The sequence below is a fragment of the Heloderma suspectum genome, chromosome 7 (assembly GCF_057233095.1).
Source record: "Heloderma suspectum isolate Gila_16-S chromosome 7, 16-S_ref, whole genome shotgun sequence".
Classification (NCBI taxonomy): Eukaryota; Metazoa; Chordata; class Lepidosauria; order Squamata; family Helodermatidae; genus Heloderma; species Heloderma suspectum.
The window spans coordinates 42,692,082-42,705,634 of NC_139464.1; positions in this window are offsets into that span (position 1 = coordinate 42,692,082).

Sequence of the window (13,553 nt, forward strand, 5' to 3'; positions counted from 1 at the left end):
CCACCTTTGTTAATAGTCCATCATGTGAGGGACGATGCCCAAATAGGCTTGTGAGCTCTCTTTTCTGCTGCTACAGTTGCTGGTTCTAGAATAAGATGGCCACTTACACATCTCCTCTCCCCTCCCCCCCCCCCGCCCAAAGGACGAAAGACCACACAAGACCACATTTTTCTTGGAAAATGTGATGGGGCAGTCTTCTCTCTAGCCCCTAGCCTTGTTCTTTCTCTCCCTTTCTAACCCCTAGCCTTGCTCTTTCTCTGCATTTCTAACCTCTAGACTTGCTCTTTCTCTCCCCTCTACCTCTTTGCCTTGCTATTCCCCCCTCCCAGCCTATAGCCATGGTATTTCTCCCCCACCCCACTAGCTCCTTAGCTCACTTTTGACTAGCCAGGCCCCCACAGCAGCCATTATGTAACTAGCCACATCCACTGTGGGAGCCATTTTGTGGTGGTGCTCACAGCAGTTTCTCAAATGCCCAAATGTGCCCACAGATCCAAAAAGGTTGGGGACCCTTGTCCTATGCCTTGCCAATCTCAAGGATTAAGCCTGAAGTTCTGCTCCTGTTCCTTCACTAGATTGTCCACCTTCATTCCCATCTAGATCCTCTAGCCTTATCTCTGTTATTTCAGTGTTCATCTGGAGCAAGAAGTAAACGGAAAGGCCCAAGGGATGGAGAGTATTGCTCTGACGTAAACAGACATTTCTTTGTGTGGGTTCTGTACATCTCTGCTTATGTACTACTAGGATCAATAATTCTGTGGTGATGGGCACAGGGCTCAGCTGGGGGAGTGGGAGAGAAATTCTGTAGTATGTGTGTGCTTTCCTACCTACCGTTTTGATTAGGCTGGACTACCAGAGGGCAAAATCTAACTTACAGTATCATCTAATTATGTGGAGGGAGAAGTTCAAGACATTTCAGCTGAGAGCACTCATGGAATTCAATGAGGAAGCATGAAAAAAATAATATATGCCAGAAGTGAGAACCTAGAGGGATCTTAAACTAAGAGGATACTATATACTCTTCACACAGCGAATAGTTAAACTATGGAACTGGCTACCACAGGATGTAGTGATGGCCACCAATTTGGGTGGCTTTAAAAGGAGGTTGAACAATTTCCTGGAGGAGAAGGGTATCAATGGCTTCTAGTCTTGATGGCTATGTGCTACCTCCAGTACCAGAGGCAGTGAGCCTATGTATACCAGTTGCTGGGGAACATGGGTGGGAGTGCTGGTGTACATGGGTGGGAGGGTGCTGTTGCACTCATGCCCTGCCTGTGGGTTCCTGGTCAACAGCTGGTTGGCCACTGTGTGAACAGAATGCTGGGCTAGATGGACCCTTGGTCTGATCCAGCATGGCTCTTTTTATGTTCTTAGATGTGTCTACTCAGTAAGCTCCATTGAATTCAGTGGGACTTACTCTCAGGTAACCGTGTACAGGAGTCAAACTTAAGTATATACTGTTTGTGAGCTACTGCCGTTGCAGTCATGTCCTACTTGTGGGTTTCCCACAGGCAGCTGTTCACTGTGTGAACAGAATGCTGCACTAGATGGATCTTTGGTCTGATCCAGCATGGTTCTTATGTGAACATGGCCTCTGTGGGAACAAAAAGCTTAAGAACAAAGACTCAGACTGCAGTGCTATGCAAATTTACCTGGGAGTAAGCTCCACTGAAGACTTTAGTTCGGAGTAAACCTGCAGAGGGTTGCTCTGTCAGAGTCAGAACTGGAAGCATAAATAAATAGATGAAAAGCAATGGCTGGAGGAGAGAACATTGAAATATGGCATTTTGGCATTTCTACTGATGGATTTACTCCACCTGCTCATGGTTTCATTATAACACCCAGTCTAAGGTAGCATTTTTGAGTGCTGAATTCCCACTGGGGCAACCTGCTCCTGAGAGCTTTCTCCGAAGTTGCACGCTCAGGCTCAGGTCATCACAATGGGCTTTTAAAATAAACACAGAGGTCCTGCTCCAGAGACAGCTGCAGAATCAGTTTTTAAAAACCTGTCTTCAATCAAAAGTGTCTGGAAAAAGCAGGTAATGGGGGCAGGCACACCAGGTGTGCAACAGATGCAAACACAAGTAGGCTATAGAACTTGGATAAGGAATGGGAATTGGGAAAATCATTACTTAACCTAGGATGAATGAATAAATAAATGATTAATATAGACACACACACACACAGTCAGTCCACCGTATACCTATATGGGAGCCTTTTTGGATATTCTTGTTTTGGCCTCTGTTAAGTCATTATTCTATTGATTGTTTTAACTTTATTAGGTGCCTTGAGGGTCCTTTTCAGGACTGAAAGTTGGAGATACAAATATTTTAATAGAAAACATAAAACATATATAAAGATAGATGGAATTACAGGGATGGGTGCAAGCTAAAGTCCATAAAATTCAGCTAGCTATATTAAGTACTGGTCTTCCATCCAAGAGGTTATATCCAGAGTTAACTCTAATTAGAGTAGACTCATTGAAAGGAATGGGACTTAAACTGGACCATCCATGCACAAGATGGTGGTATCAACAGGTTTGGGGAAACTCCAATGTTTGTAGAAGTACAAAAAATTATTTAGGGAAACAACTTTTAAAAGAGGGGAAGGATTCAGAGCAGCCTAATGAAGATGACTAAGCATGCTCAGGATGTTGACTGACTGGGTGTGGGTGTTGGGGGGAGTGAGGGGATAGAATGGAGCCTTCTGGAAGAGAGCATGGCTGGTTGGAACCCTGATATCTGAACATGAGCACTCTGCGTTGCAACATTTTGTTGCAGGTCCAGCTTGTTTGATTTCTAACTAATATGCATAAATAATCAGCTATAGTCAATGTTAGTCCTACTTAAAGTAGCCCCACTGAAATGAATGAGCCTTATGTTACTCATGGCTAACTTGAGTCCATTTCATTTCAGTGGGGCTATTGCATACAACAACGCATTAAATGTCAGTTGAGTCAAGCAATTACACCCGTGCTTCTGCACATGCTGAACTCTGCACAGATCCGCTCAATTCACATTCTCAGTGTGCCCATTAGCTCAAGTCAGAGTTGTTTCACCCAAGTCAATTCAAAGCCCAACTGGCCACATGGCGAAATGCTCTTCTGATTATTCCATCCATCTCATGGCCAGGTTCATTTTTAGCATATGATGGCACAGAAAACTCGCATACGACATGGCTCAGTTAGATGGCCCCTGAAACATGCTTTGGATTTTGTCACAAAGCTCAGGGCTGCATTTTGTTCAGGGCGAACAACCCTTAACCAGTCTAGAATCATTCCCGAATCTGTGTTAAAATAAAAGTGTCAGTTTTTCAAGAACAAAGGTAATGGGTCTGGAGACGATTCTCTAGCTGCAGAACTGCAAAGTTCATACACTGTGCTTGGTTTATGTGCGGATGACACACCATGGAGCTAATTAACTCGGCAAAATATCAAAGAGAAAAGCAGAGCTGGCATCAGAGTTCCTGAGAAAGATGCTACATAAAATGAAGGTAGTAACCTAAAGAAAACCTGCCATAGTACTGGGATTTAGGATTTCACACACTGTATTCCCAGCACTGCTTCTTCAGTGCCCTACTAGAGGAGAGCCAATTCTTGCTAACCCTTTAATGACTAATGGGACAGTGTGTGTGTGTATGTGCTGTGGCCAACAAGCAAGTGTTGTGGCTATTCAAATTATTATTGTTGGAAGCAAAGAGGAGGACAGACAAAGATATGAATAATGTCAAAGAGAAACAGCATGCGAACAGAAGTGAGGGGGGATATCAAAATGCAACAGACTCTTGAATAATTCATTGACACCACAGGCTGGAATTTATAATTCCACTTCATACATCTGAGGGAGCAACCAGTGAATGTAATTAAAAAGAGAAGAAACTGATACTTCACAGGGGAGTCCAAAGGTGGGGTTACCTCAGGACCACTATCTTTTAAAAAGCAGTTTTAAAAGTGTTGTTGTTGTTTTAAAAGCTGTTTAGATGAGAAGGGAAGAGGCATTATTTACTTATTTAAAATACTTCTTGGCCGCCTTTTAGGGCAGAAGCCCTCCGAAGGCGGTGTACAGCAATAAACACATAAAACTTGCATGACAGTAAGAGCGATAAAAACACAATAAAAACAGCAAGAACACAATAGAAACAGCAATAGAAACAACAAAACCAGCAGTAAAACCAGAAACAAAGCCAGCAATAAAAACAGAAATCATATTAGGAGAAGGCCAGAGTAAAATAATAGGTTTTCAAGGCCTTCTTAAAAGCCTGCAATGTTGGGGCATGGTGGGGTCTGCCCCAATGGCAATGTATTTCAGAGGTGTGAGGCCACTGTGGAAAATGCCCTCTCACACGCAGTCACTCACCTAATTGCTCTCACAGGTGGGTAGATGAGAAGGACCTCTCTTGCTGATCTGAATGTGCAGGCAGGTTGATATGGGTAAAAATGGCCCTTCAAGTAACTTGGTACCAAACCGTTTAAGGAATTAAAAGTCAAAAAGAGCACTTTAAATTGGGCTCAGAAACACACTGGTAACCAGTGCAGCTGGTGCAGCATAGGCATAACGTGATCAAATCATATCGCCCCCACCAACACCAACATTCTGCACCAACTGAAGTTTCTGAACCATCTTCAAAGGCAGCCCCACATACAGCGCATTACAGTAGTCCAGCCTGGACGTCTCTAGTGCATGGATGACTGCGGCAAGGTCCGTCCTCTCTAGATAGGGCCACAGCTCGAATACCAGCCTAAGCTAGTAAAACACACTGGGCTTCCCTAGTTAGTGCCGAGTCTAGGAGGACTCCCAGACTACACACTTGGTCTTTTAGAGGGTGAGCAACCCCATCTAAGACCAGTTGTGAACCTCCATCCAGGGCTGTTGGTTTCCCAATCCACAGTACCTCTGTCTTGCTTGGATTAAGTTTCATCCAGGTCAGACAAGGATCTAAAGGGCAAGTAGTAGGCTTCAGTACTCCAAGCTGTTTGTCCAGATGAGATGTCATAAGTTGTGTGTAACAGGATGCTATGTGACAGCTGACATCTAAGGCTTTATTCACACCTATATGTCAGCATCTGCAGCCCACAGGTAACTGAGACAGGATGGTGTGGGAGCCTGTGGCTGTAGTTCAGAAGGAAGCAAAAGAGAAAGACAGAAAGTTTTAATTCGCTCCTGATGGTGCAGTCCTATACATGTCTACTCAGACATAAGCCCTATTCGGTTCAATGGGACTTACTGCCAGATAAATGAAGATAGGGTTGCAACCTGAGGCTGCAATCCTATACCCACTTACCCAGGAGTAAGCCCCATTGAACTGAATGGGACTTACCTCTGAGTAAATATGTATATGATAGCATTGCAAGCCACCATCTAAGAGCTACTAGAGTCAGAGAGCAGCCTGGTGGGAAGGAGGTTGTTTGGATTTAATGACTGGCTAAGTGTGTCCCATCTGTCCCCCACCAAAAGCCTCAGATACTTTTTGTACCTGCATTTTATTTACAACTGTGAAAACCCTCACTCATATACTGATCACCAACTGCTAATAGGAAGAAACACATGGAGACTGGGGAACCATGGTCCGAACTTTGCATGATGCCTGGAGAATAGTAGTGCTTTCATGATTTTACTTTTTTAAAGTCACAACTAACACTTCAAACCCATACGTGTCTACTCAGAATTAAGCCCTGCTGCGTTCAATGGGACTTACCCCTAGTAAGTGTGTATAGGATTGCAGCCTAAGATAAATATCCTTCCAGAAACCTTGAGAAGCTGGGTGATGCATCTCTGTAGACAAGGCATGCAGAAAATATTTGCAGATGATGTTGCCATCAGCAACACTGCTGATGTCAACATCACATGAAGCCAGTGCGGTACAGTGGCTAGAGTGTTGGACTGGGAGCCGGGAGATCCGGGTTCTAGCCCCCACTCAGCCATGGAAGCTCACTGGGTGACTTTGGGCCAGTCACAGACTCTCAGCCCAACCCACCTCACAGGGTTGTTGTTGTGAGGATAAAATGGAGAGGAGGAGGATAATGTAAGCCGCCTTGGGTTCCTTGCAAGAGGAAAAAGGTGGGATATAAATGCAAAAAATAAAGCTAGCAAGCAAGCAAATGAGGGGTGATAGAAGAGTCACCCCTGTGAGAAAGCTTTACATTGCCTGAAGTATTCCCCTTGCCATGCCACACTGCTGCCACGCTGCTTTGACCAGATGCAAAAGGGGACAGGGCTCCTCCTACACCTTTAACAGTTGCACAGAGGAGGGATGTTCAGCAGCCACAGGCTGCGTGAAGATGCCTACATGCTGGCAGGGAAAACTCAAGCCGATGCACTTCATTAGGTAGGGCAGGAGCGTTGGGCCATAGGCCCATGGGCCAAATCCGCCCATCCAGCATTCCACAGATGGCCAGGCCCCTTCCGCCTGGCCTCACCTCCTTTCTCCCAACCACCAGCTGTTTTTGTGGCTTCCTGGCTTTTGTGAAGTCCCCCCCCATACTAAAAGATTGAAATCATGAGCATCCACTCAGAGGGGCAAGGGGGGTACAACTGCACCCCTCCGGATTACAGTCATGGTGTCATTTTGAGAGTGGCAACAGTGACTTCTTGTGCTGTGCCTGCCCTAATTCTGCTTTCAGTTTCCAGCCACAGGCAAGGCTCAAGACAGGACAGGAGGTCAGTAAGGAGAGGGGGATGCTGTCCAGTTTAACCAGCATTGGGGGAGTGCCTCCCCATAAGGCAAAGAGCTAGTAGCAGACCACAGCATGGCTAGGCTTCTCCATGCAGAAGTAACTCCTGAGAGCGGCAAGAGCACTTGGTGCCAGGCACGCCTGCTGCAATACAAAGGGTAGAATGTAGACCTGGAAGGGGCAGTGAGGCTGTTTTAGGCTGTTTGGGCTACATAAGGATCCACACTCAGAGAACTGAGTTCGCCATTAAACTATAGCAGGGGCTCCTTTACACAGAGCTTTTATCTTGCTATTGAGATGGCTCATTTATGGAAGTTTCTGGGCCCTTTAGATGATGTCATGAACCTCCAGGGCATCTGCTGCACTAAATGCCCTTTGTTCGGTTTTTAAATAGATCGCAGATAATGAGCTATCAAATTACCCCCATTCTGCTTCGGTTTCCTCCGTCAAAAGAAGCAAGAAGAGGCATGAGATCAATGACAGATAATGGAAGACTCAGATGGGGGCGGGGGAGGAAGCACGTGCGGAGGGAGTCTGTTGTGATCCTGCATTTAAAATGGAAGCAGAAAGCCCCATTTTAAATGTGGGACTTTAGTCTGGTGTAGAGATGCTCCAAGGCCGCAAAACCTTGGCCCTCGGGGGCAACTTGGATGGGTATGCCCCTTTCCCCACCCCCTTTTCCACAACAACCAATCATTTGGGGATTTTCCAACTTTTATGCAAAAGGTTGAAATGCCTCCCCTAAGGCTTAGTTACTAGCAGTAAGAGGGGTCAGGCATAACAACTTGAAGGAGCTGGAGGCTTTCGGAACACTTACTGGCAGTCCGGCTGGGAACCTCAGCTCCCTTCCTCAGGGCAGAGACAGGCATGGTATCAGTAACAGCTGGGGCTCAGAAGGCAGACCTTCTTGCTACAGTATAAAGGTATTATAAGAGGGTCCTGGGCATGCCAGAAGATTGCTTCCCCAAGCCTTGCTTAAGAGAACAAATGAAGAAGGGTGGCTGGGCTAAGTCATGCCAAGAGTTGCTAACCTCCGAAAACCCTCTACCAGATATTTTTTTACTATACTGGAAGCCAAAAGAAATTGAGGGATTGGATTTATGGAATAGATAATAGGCAGCAAGACCTAGATCTAATTACATTTTCAAACTTTTCTCAGTGGTATTGTTTGTTTAAAACGGATGATGAAAAAGCTCAATACCTGCAAACTCTTACTTTTGCTTCTTCGAGAACCTCATTTACAGAACTAGGCTTCCAAACCATGCTCACAGCATTCTTGGATGGAAGATATAGGCATGTTCCAAGAAGCCTACGGTTCTGTATCTGTGGTATGGGAGAGGGAGAGGATCTCTCACATTATTTACTGTACTGTCATTTGCATCAAAATCCCAGGGACAGATTTCTGGGGCAGGTTTACAGGGTAGAAGTGTCTATGTGAAGATTTGTTGGTTACTGTCAGACTGCGACCCTTATGTTATATATAAAACAGCTTGGTTTGCCAAGTCTGCAAAACATATTCATGCGGTCACTCTGAATTCTCTTGCAGTGGACCGTGCAGTTGTTTCATTAACAGTTTCTGTTTACGTTCTGTTATTGCATGATGTTTTAAGTTATGTTGCTTGTAATGGCTGTTAGTCAAATACAATACAGTGTTCAGGACTACAGAGACAAAATACTAGCAGTAAGAGCTTTAAGCTAAAATATGCTGGTAGTTTTGCCCTGCCCCTTTTGCCTTTGGCCCTGCCCATGACTGGAATGTGGCCCCCAAGAGTATATCTGAAATGGAATTTGGCCCTCGGGTTATAAAAGAGGTTCAGCACCACTGAACTATAGAATGGAGGACCCAGCTATCAACAGAGGGTCGCCCCCTCCCACCCCCCAATGATACAGAGGAATTGTGTCTGAGATTGGAAAGGTACAGCCCTGGATTTTCAAAAGGTGTACTGGTGTAGTGTATGGTGGCCAGATGCAAAAGAGGACAGAGCTCCTGTACCTTTAACAGTTGTGTAGAAGAGGGGTTTCAGCAGGTGTAGTAGACCTGTGATCCAAGCCAAACATGCTCTCTGCAGGGCACTGTCAGTCACACTGTCTGAAGGATCCCGCACTTCTTACTACTTCAACAGAGAAAAGCTCTCATCTCCACTGGTTAGTTATCAGAGGATGTTTTAATAGAGTCTAGCAGGGTCAAGCTGACACATTCAACAAACCAGGCTGCTCTAGAGCAACATGGAGAAGGCTTTGTGAAAATGCACTGTTTGTAAGAGCTACCAGTGACTTGGGGCTTGTTCTGAGTGAGCCAGAAGGACTAGATAGTCATAACAAAAGTTTTATCTGCCAAATTGCAGATTCACATGGGCTGTAATCCAGATTCCCTGTGACTTTGTGAAGTTTACAGTCAGACTTGAAATATCCTCTAACGTGGCCTTCCCCAACCTGCTGCTTTCCAGATGTGTTGGATTACAACTCCCATCATTCCCAGCTAGCTTGGCAAACACATCTGCAGGGCACCAGGTTGGGGAAGGCTGCTTTAATACTTAATGGAAGATATTTATTTGTTAAATTTTAATCTTGCCTTTCTTCCAATGAATTCAGGAAAGCATAGAATGCTTCCCCATATTTAATCCTCACAGCAACCCTTTGAGGAAGGTTAGTTGATAGTGACTGGCCTAAGGCCACCCAGCAAACTAGCCAAGTGGGGAGTTGAATCAAGGATTTGAAACAGTCCTGGATTCAACCACTACACCTTACTAGCACTAGATAAGAACACTTGTATTATAGTAAGTGGCTGACATTCTTGGAATGTACTGGACAATGACATGAGTTAACTTTTCTCCAGCTGTTTGAAATATTAACTTCAGAATACACATTCCACATGTAGTATAGCTACAGGTTGGGGTGTGGATGTGGAAGATCCTGGGCCAAATGACTACTCAGGCATGAAGGCTGCCAGTGACCGGGGGGAAAGTCATTGGTGTCCCTAATTTATTTAAAATATTTATAGACGCTTCATCAATAATTTATTCCAGGATGATAACCAGTAATACAACCATTAAATAGATGCAACCCCAATAGTGCCACGGCCAGCCCAGAGAGAGCCAAGCCAAAGGGACAAACTAGATGGCCACATCTCCGTCTCTTTAAAACTTCTACAAATAGCAGCTGTAGTTCTAATTGAATAGGGATGATGGGGCAGGGTGGAGAGTTGACTGCTCCCTCCATAAACACCTGCTTGCAAATAGCAAACTAGCATGTCATGGAGAAAGATTCTAGTCCAGTCATGCTATTTTTCTACAGGCAAAGAGTTTTTTGCACACAGGGGAACATTCAAAAATGAGATCCCACACTTGCAATCTGAAATGATACTGTCCTTTCTACCTCTTCAGGACTGTACCACCTCATACTGTGCAATGCGGTCTTTCTAAACCTGGTGCCTGCCAGATATTTTGGCCAGCCATGCTGGTTGGGACTGATAGTTGAATTCCAAAATATGTGGAGGTCACCAGATTGGGGAAGGCTGATGTAACTTCCTGCCTTATATGATTTAGCTCTTACGTTTGAGGATCACAGAGTTTGCATTGATCTACTACTTGGCTAAAACAAAAAGGCACTCTTCTGGCAGAAAACAAGCAATAAAGTGAACCCAGTTTCACAGGTACAAAATGTTTTATGACATTGTTTGGCAACCCTTTTCTTTATCTTACTAATTAATCTGAACACCAGCAGTGTAAATGAGTAATTGCAATTGCAAGGAACACACCTTTACACTTTGTTCAACTTCATCTCCCATTAGTGATGGTACTGGTTCTTCAGCAGTTCTTGTAACCTCCAACAGTAAACAAAACTATCACAGGTGTGAAAAGCAGTACATTCTATCATTTACCCCATCCCTCAATGTGTGTGTGTGTGTGTGTGTGTGTGTATACACATAGGTGTATATAAGCATTTTCAATCTGTGATGGTTTTACATCTCTCCAGTTGACTACTAACGGCCTCATTGTAGGAATCTTAAAAAAAGAAGAAAAAGATGTTCTGAAAGTCTTATTGTCAGCTCTCATTTATCCACATGTTAATCAAATGCCTCTCCTCCACTCACTCTGGGCTGTTCTCCCACACTGGGTTTGCTCATTGAATGAAAACTCTTTTTAGAAAACCTTCTTTAGGAGAACAAATCCAGTGCTTTGGAGCAGGGATGGGAAGATGTAAGGCTTGTGGGATCTACTTTGTTGGGTTTTTTTTTTTTACAAGAACTCTTAAGATCCACCAAGTAAAATAATGGCTCCGGAGGGTAGACACACACACGCTAAGCATTAAGGAACAGGCTGTCTCTGAGCACAGGCTCAACCCAGGAATTTGTTATCAAAACCAGCATCAAGCTCACAAGTCCTTTCTCACAAAAATCCACTCCTGGATTCCCGGAGCATTTTTTCAGCAATCTAATGGGGATGGAGAGAGCTGCTATTGTTAGACAGGGGGGGGGGGGGTGAGAAACCCTAGCAACCTACTGCAAATCATCCAGACGTTAACTGGTAGATCCTGATGTACCTTCAGTCCTCCTCCTTTGGATAACTAATTCAGTGCTCTGCATGCATAAGGCAAATAGTGGAGAGAAAAGGACAGAAAATGAGTATCTAGATACCTCCCCTACCCCATACCTAAGCTCAGGAGGGGGATAATGATTATAGGTGAGTGAGGAAGGCAGTAACAGGAAGGGAGGACAAGGTATATTTTGATTCTTGGAAAGCCCAGTTGTCTCACTGCCTCACTTCAATGTTTCAGCAGCTGAGGAACGCCATTTGTTTGGCGTTGTGTGGCTGAAGGGACCGGAGGGTCTGAAATACATGAATTGTTCATGAGGGCAGCTGCTCCACAAGTGCAGAGATTCTCTTATTTGTAGCATTGTCCTAACTTCACGACTGCCCCCACCCCAGACAAGAGTGCATCAGCCCTGGCTCTAGGGGTAGCATTATCGCAGTGCTGATGGCCTCTAGGGAGAAGATAGCTGGGCTGAGTTTAAGTGCTCTCTCTTACCTGGCAGATCAGCACAGAGGGTTTGATGCCTGGACTGTCTTGGGCTTTCTTTTTCATTACTTGCCAAGACACCCATGACTGGACTGGCTGGTAAAAGTGCTGCCCAACTGCCAATCCTGTGAGGGCAGATCAAGGTTCATTTCAGGAATGGCCTATGCAGGCATGTGCGGTCTCTCAGTAAGCAAAATAGCTGGGGTCTCCAAGATGGTCTCTTGGCACCCATAAGGCTCCCTGCCCGATTTTTATTTTATTTCTTAAGATTTTTAAACTTAACTGGGAAGTTCCTATGCTGCAAAGCAAAGTGCTCCCCCACCCCCAACGCCATCTTTATTTGAGTTTGAGAGTGGTTTTGTGTTTTGGAGCTCAGCCCTCCACCTCTGCCTTGTACTTAGGTTCTTGGGCAAGGTTGTTGTTTTTTAAATAGTCTCACTCGCTTGCCTTCTGGGAAATGAGTGTTTTGTGAGTAGTCACGTCCACCATGGTGGCCATTTTATGAATAGGCAAATCCCCTGCCTGGCAGCCATTTTGTGAGAGTGCCTGCAACATGTTATCACAATTCCAAATATGCCCAACCACCCTAAAAGGTTGGAGACCTCTGCAATAGCACCCTTCAAGAGGGCTGGATGGAGGGAATTATGGCTGTGGTGAAGGAACTTGCTTACAGTTTGTCCTGGCCCACCACTCCATTTCTTCCACAGGGAAGCCCTCCCGTAAAATGCATTGCTGACCAGGTTTTCTACAGAAAATGAAATGCAGGAAGGCATCACATGCAGGGGAAGAAGGCAGGAGACCTGCAGAGTCACATTAGTATGTTCTGTTTGAGTCCAGCATGCTTTGAACTGAATTCTCCCGGAAGAGCTCCAATTTGAATCCAGTTCTTTGGGGAGAATACAGTTCAAAAGGCATCGGCCTCCACCGAACACACTGCACCTGGAGCTACCTTCCCATCTTCTTCAGTTTCCTAAGGCACTATATTTCCTGCTCTAACACCAGTCCTAGGAGGAAAACAAATCAAGAAGAGAATCCTCTGAACACCTAGAAATTGTATGTTGGGACCCAAACACTTAGGTGTCATCTCAGCACAGGTCTGAAGGAACAGTTGGTTCCTGGTGCCTAGGCATTCCAAACAGATGTCACATCTTCATCTAATATCAGGGACAAGAAAAATATCCCTTTCAGACAGTCTCAGGCTGCAGTCCTACAGCCCCTGGGAGGCTGTTCCAGGGGCTGTTGGATGCTCTGGACTTCCCCTTCTGCACAGTTGCACATAAGACCTTCCAGGTGGGTTGTGCCCCAAATCTTCATCTTTGGGTTTTTCAGTGCAGGCAAGTAACCTAAGCAGGTATGCATCAAGGTGAGCTGAGACTAGCAGGGCAGCAAGCAGTTAGTGCTCCATCAGCCATAATCCCCTGAACTGAACCACCTGCAGGATCAGAGCCCTTGCTCTGTAGCAGAGCTGGGAGGGCAGAGTTTGGTGTTGAGTTGGAAGGAAATGCTTCTGGGAGAAACCCTGGAGTCAGTCCTGCAAGAGCTGCATTACGGTAAGCGTGCACTTATTTGGGCAAGCACTTGGTTGCACTGGGCAATTCCTCCCACCTCTTCTTTGCTTCCCAGCCTCTCTTTCCCCTTCTCACAAGAATTGCAACCTTTATGTTGAACTGGAGAACTCATGACATACTGGAGAACTGAGCAATCCCAGCATCTCAAAACCTCCATCCGTATATTTAAAAAAGAAATGCTTTACTGTACTTACTTCCTCCATTCATGCTTCAGAGGCCCATAAAAAGTTCCAGGAAGCTTCCCTAATTTTAAAATGGGGCAGTGGAGACTTTTATCAAAGCGAAGTATAGAATGA